This window comes from Neomonachus schauinslandi, chromosome 3, assembly GCF_002201575.2.
Source record: "Neomonachus schauinslandi chromosome 3, ASM220157v2, whole genome shotgun sequence".
Taxonomy (NCBI): domain Eukaryota; kingdom Metazoa; phylum Chordata; class Mammalia; order Carnivora; family Phocidae; genus Neomonachus; species Neomonachus schauinslandi.
The window spans coordinates 186,888,036-186,894,320 of NC_058405.1; the positions used below are offsets into that span (position 1 = coordinate 186,888,036).

The 6,285-nt window shown below is 44.6% G+C and overlaps 1 non-coding gene across 1 annotated transcript; it reads left to right on the forward strand.

The window, feature by feature from the left end:
- The first annotated feature begins 5,708 nt into the window (after nucleotides 1-5,708).
- LOC123324476 lies at nucleotides 5,709-5,849 on the forward strand. The gene has a single exon (XR_006539840.1). It is a non-coding gene; the product is annotated as a U8 small nucleolar RNA (small nucleolar RNA).
- Nucleotides 5,850-6,285: the final 436 nt, after the last annotated feature.

A 6,285-nucleotide genomic window follows, 5' to 3' on the forward strand; every position in this document is an offset into this window, starting at 1 on the left:
TTCTAAAATCCTTGGTGTTATTCCACACCCGAACACTTCCCTAGGTGTTTAAGTCAGAAATCACGGATTCTGGCGTATTTCTGTAAATTAAAATGGAATTTCCATGAGGACAAATGTGTTTCTACTGCCTTCACAGCCATAGAGAAGATCCATGTACACACATCATCCTCCTGCTTTGGGGTCAGATTGGAAGCTCTAGGACAGGGAAAGAAAAGGAATTCCATGTACTTTACATGGCGCACACCCCCATTCCACTACTCTGACTCAGATCCCGAAGGAAGGGTAGTTGGCAGGAATATAATGGGTGGTGGCCTATCTCTTGGTGTCCTGAGAGACCCCAAAATTAGGTAGTGTTGTGCACTCAGGTTCTCAGGAAACTGGACATCAAATCTAGAAGCCCGATTGTGCCCTAACCTGCACAGGGAGGGTGGCTACTCAGCGGTCAGTTGCTTATTCAGGGTGCCATCCAGATGCCACAGAAGCCCTGGGCGGGGGGCAGGGACCCAGGTCCCCAACCCCTGTGTCACCCAGAGCTTCGACACTTCATCTTTTTGAAACAATTTCCTAGCATTTCCTTCCTTCTTGTAGGGAGGTGGCAAAGTTCATGGGGTGGGGGTGGGGTATAAATGACTTTTTTGCTTCTGGAAAGCCTTGAAGGGGATCAGGTTATAGGGGATTAAAGTGAGCTACTTTGCCTTGAAATAGCAAAGTGTTTGAGTTTTCTGCAGGCAGCCTCGTGCTTGGGGGCTCAAGGGGTCAGGTTAGAAGCTTGAATCTCAAGGATGAGAGTGTTTTAGCTTCCTCGAGCTGCTCTTACAGGGGACCACAAACTGGGTGGTTTTAAACAACAGAAATGTATTGTCTCACAGTTTTGGAAACTGGAAGCCTAAGATCAAGGTGTTGGCAGGGCCAGGTTCCTCTGAAACTTGTAGAGGAGAATCGTTCCTTGCCTCTTACAGCTCCTGATGTCTGGCCAGCAATGTTTGGTGCTCCTTGGCTTGTAGACACATCACTCCAATCCCTTGTGTGTTTTCACATCTGTGCATATCTGTCTTTGTGTCCAATTTTCTCCTTTTCATAAGGACAGCAATCACAATGGATCTGCCTCCCCCCCCATGACCTCATTTGAACTTAATTATTTTTGAAAAGACTCTATTTCTAAATAGGGTCACAATCTGAGGTACTGGGAGTTAGGACCTCAACATCATATCTTTTTTGGGAAATGGACACAATTCAACCCATATCAAGGGGAAGACTGAAGAAAATGCTCAAGGGGTGGAGATCCAGATGCTAGGATCTCAGGAAAGTAAGCCATTTGGTGGGGAAAAGGCAGAGACTTTTTAGGAATAGTGAAGTCTGACTTTAAATTGGAAGGTATTCTAGGTTCTAACTTATAGTCACACTTTGTTTTCCCCAACCATCAATAAAAGATTTGTACACAGCAGCCTCGAGTTGGTAGAGCTTGGGGGAAGGATGGAGGAGCAGGTGTGTCCATGTTCAGGCAAGGGAGAGTAGCTGTTCTACTATAGAACTGCTGGTTAGTAAATTGTCTGGGTCTTTTCCTAGATTATAAGGAGCATGGTCACAAGAGTAGGGCTCTCTGTCTTGTTCATCGTGCGGTACGATGCTTGCACTAGTAGGAATTCCATAGACACTTGCTGAAGACGTGCATGAATGAAGCTGCAGGAGGAGAGAGAATCATTTGGGTTGAAAGCTGGGCCAATAGCATTTATTAGTAGTGAGTGGTAGAAGGACACTTGCTACTCTTTATCCCCTGTTCTCAGATCCCAGCCATAGTGCTGGCTTCCCTCCATCAGTGGTGGGGACTCAAGTAGTTTCACTTGGATGTTAATGGAGAGGGCCTCCAGAAGACTGAAGAACTCAGGAACAATCAATTTCCATGTTTGTAAATGATTATCTTCCTGATTTGACATAGTGCCATCATGGAGATGGATAGCAGGTGGACAGCAGCGAGCCTTTCCCTTAGTAGGTGCTCAGTAAATATTTACTGAATGGAAGTAAGTAATGTGATGGGGTATTTGTGAGGTGCAAAAAGGAGGGGGATGTAATGGTTGAGGATCTAACTTCTACGGAAATTGAAATTCAGATATACCAGTGAAACCTCAGTGAAATATATCAGTATCACCCTGACATTCTTAACAAATAGCTCAGCCTTTTTTTTTTTTTTTTTTAACAAACTTCCCTTTATGACCCTGAGGTCCTCCTCATTTGTATGCTGCCTGGGGAACTGAACACGAGACCCAGATTGATGTCGTGACATTTAAATCTCACCCATGACATTTTCCCAAAGCTCTGCATAGCCGTAATGCTGCCTCCGGGGTGGTGCAGAGGTTGGGGTGGGGCAGAGCATCAGTCGTGTGGTCCTGGCTCTCCGGTCGAGCTTAAATCTGCTGCTGGTTCGTGAGTTTGCAGAGGGTGTTAAGAAATACTAGGGGCTGTGGAGGAAGGTGTGTCCTAAGCCCTGACATAAAACCAGAGCTTGGGGAGGACACTGAATGAATCAGGTGTCCGAACATTTGAGTTCCAACATCTCCACTGGCCGTAAGACCTTGAGCCAACTTGCCTCACTGCTCAGCAAGGTCATTTAGAGGACTAAATGAGAAATACGTGTACAAGTACTTTCACAGTGGAGGATACCAAGGCCCTTCAAATGAATATACTGGAGACAGTTTGCCTGCTAGCAAACAGCATGCCTTATGTTGAGGAAGCGGGTGTTGGCCAGAAGTGCTCTGTTGGTGAGCATCCTCTTGGCAAGCCCTTGCTGATCCACTTTGGTGAGACATGAAGGGTCAGAGTCATTGGTCTGGCCTCCCACAAACCGATCCTTTGGTGTGCAGGCCCCACATCTGGCTGGTTGCAGTACTCGGTTCATCCCTGAGGGCACGCCGTCTCTGGCTATGTGTCTCCAACCAGGGCCTTCTCACCAAGGGCCTGCTGATCTTGGAGCAGGCATCCTGGAGTGACTCTCTCTGTGTGTGGCTCTCCTCTGTGGAGGCATAAAGAGCCACATGGTGGTCTTCTGCCCATTGAAGTCCATGCTGGGGTTAGATGCTCCTTACAGGCCGGGCCACGTCTCCTCGGACCTTGCATCTCCGATGTTTTAGTGGGGATTGGGCTCAGCATGATAGAAGCTCTTTTCTGTTCACCTAACAGTTGTGGGCAGGTGTTCAGTTTGGTGGGGTCATTCAGGGACTCAGGCTGAAGAAAGCTCTCCTATCCTCAGCACACGGCTTCCATGGCTGCCATGTTGTTTCTGATCCTGTCAACTGGGAGGAGGAAGGGCATGGAGGAGGGGATGGAGGGACTCCAAAGGATGGGCCTGAAGAGGGACACTTTTCTTCACTTCCCACTAGCTAGAACCAGCCACATGGCCTTAGTTGCAGTGAAGGAGATAGGGAAATGACTCAGAAGAAGAAATGGATTCTGCTGATGAGCATTTTGCCACATCCAGGGTCAGGGTCCAGTAAAATGCCCAGTACACACTTGCTGACTGAATGGGCCCAGTGAAGAATTTAACTAGTTTATGTAGTGATGGGCAGCACCAGCAGGAACATGGTCTTCAGAGAATCTGTCAGAAGTTGTTGATTTTCTGCCCACGGTTTCTACATATCTCACCAGGCTGAGCAACATTTCATTTAATGCTTATTGTCCTCAGTGTACCCAGGGCATTAAGCCACATGCTAGAGATCCCCTTTGAGTAACACCAGGTCCCTACCTGCAAGGTGCTTACAGCCTATGGAAGGGCATCTGGTGTCTGTATATTAAACTGGCTACAGTTCCACCAGAGAGCCAGATACTATTATATTCATAACCAGAGTTGGATCCTCTTCAGTGGATTTATCTAAAATCCTTTAAACATTGAACCATGTGTTGAAACCCTCGATGGACTATTAATCAAAATTTTGTTCTGGGCTCTAGAGCCCTGATTGGAAATGCATCTGTGTAAGTAGCCTTTTTTGGGAAAATTACACATCTTACACTGAAGCAAGTAATCAAGTCTTCCCCACTCTTCACAATGGAAAAGCAGAGATGGCAGCTTATCCAACTGAAAACCAAGATGATTATATTCTAATGAGAATGCAGGGCTAGCGCAATTATAGACAAGTGTGCAAAGTTAGTGAGGTCTTTCTTTCTATTTTGGTGAGTAGTTATATGAAAATACCCTTAGGCTTTCCTGCTGCATTGTGGGGATCAGAAACGGCTCTTGATGTATTTGAATGTAATCATGAATACATCTTACTCTGTCAGTTTCCACTTTAAAAAGGGAGCTGGATTCTCGGGAACAGTGAAGACATGAAATCTGAGAGCCAGGAGGAGACAGGTGGAACCCAGGCCGACAGCAGAGACAGTCTAGGGTGAGGCCATCTGGCACATCGTCCCTCTGCACAGACACCCCCTCAGGTTAGTGACATGAGAGCCTAATGTAGACAGGAACATGTAGCATGTGGAAGACAATTCCAGAATCTCCGATACTCTAACTTGGCTTTGTTAGGAATCAAGTTGATTCACACTGATGCCTTTCCTGCATCCAACTTAGAACTTACACCTGCCCATCGGGCTGGTCAATGGTAGGGGCTGGTGTGGGGACAAGATCAGGCAATAGAAGATGGTTGATTAGAGTTTCCTGAGGTTTTAAACTTTGGATCTGTGTATATGGATTTGTTGTGCCCGTTTGAAATTAAAGTGTTGTTAATAAAAAAATGTCTGATGTTTGGAAGAGAAAGTGTATGTATATGTAAGTGAAGGCACATGCCCCAGAGTCAGCAGTAATATTTTAATTATGTAAGGGATTAATTTATTTTAAATGTATTTTCTGCTCTTGATGCGTTCTGGCTAAGTAGCAGCTAATTCTGTTTTTAAGACGCCAGACTCTATTTCCCTAGGGGAGCAAAAGACCTGCATCCTCAAAGGTGTAAACTTCTAATTATAGAGGTAAAAAACCACACATAGGCTGTCAGGATGTCAAATGCTATGATGATTTGGAATTTATCTAAGAGTATTTGTTTTGAATTTCAAGTTTAACTAAGATAACCACACCTCCCCTACCCCTTTTCTTTCCCACTGATGGACAAGGAGAGAAACTTCCTAAATATTCCTGAGAGAGAGAAAAAAGAGTGAAACTCACTTGCCATAAATTTTTCAAACTCTGAGGAAAACAGGGAGCTTTGCTTTGTTTGGAGACTTAACAAGAGAGGAGACTGCCCATGAATTAATGGAAGGTCTCAGGTGCATCACGCTCTGCCAACCCCAACCTGGGGTGAGGGCCATAGGAATGGATGCATTATGCTTGCCCACACTCAGGCTGTTCTCACAGGGCCATGACTGCCCTCCCCATTCCTGAATTTTCAATAGTTGAGTATGACTTAAAGGGATCTGCTGGGTCAGCGCATATGATGGAGAGGAGCGGAACGGAGCGGGAGGGAGGGAGGGAAGGAAGGTACTAAATGAAAACAAGGTGTCCCCCCTGCCCATCACCAAGAGAGGGGAGAGCCTATGGGAGCTGCATAACTCGGCCCTGCTGGCCAAGGCATTATTCCAGCCACCTGGTGAAGAATTATACTCGCTGCTACAAAGAATATACACACCTGAAATTCTATTAAATGTTGTTAGCTTGCAGAAAGTTTGAACCAATTAAAACCACTCACACCAAAACAGAATACTATCTAAAAAAAAAAAAATCATTGGGATTGTCAGGTAGGATAATCTTTACCTGTTCCTGCTTTTAGAGGGCAGATTGGAACATGATGACTGAAGTTTGCATGATTTGTGATTAGCATCTCTGCATAATCAGGACTTATGGCACCCTGATTTGATTGCTCTTATTTGATTCTTTCTGGAAAAAAAAATCATTGGTTCCTCTGACAGTTACTCTTTTCATGTTTGCTCATTCTGTTCAATTCTTTTTCCAAAGTGTGTATTTATATCCTTTGCCCACTTTTCTCTTGTCTCTTAATTATTGATTTGTAAAGGCTTTTTATATAAGAAGGACATTGACTTTTGCCAATTTTGTTATAAATAACTTATCATAGGTCTTTCAACCATTTTGGTCATATGGAAATCATTTTTATTATTATTTAGCTGTTTATGTCTTCATATGCATCCATTATTTTCCTTTAAAGGTTTCTGGCTTGGGAGGTAGTTAGAAAATCATCTTCATTTTAAAATTACAGAATTATTCACTAAAATTTTCTCCCAATAGGGGTGTCTGGCTGGCTCAGTCCATGGAGTGTGTGACTCTTGATCTCCAGGTTGTGAGTTCAAGTC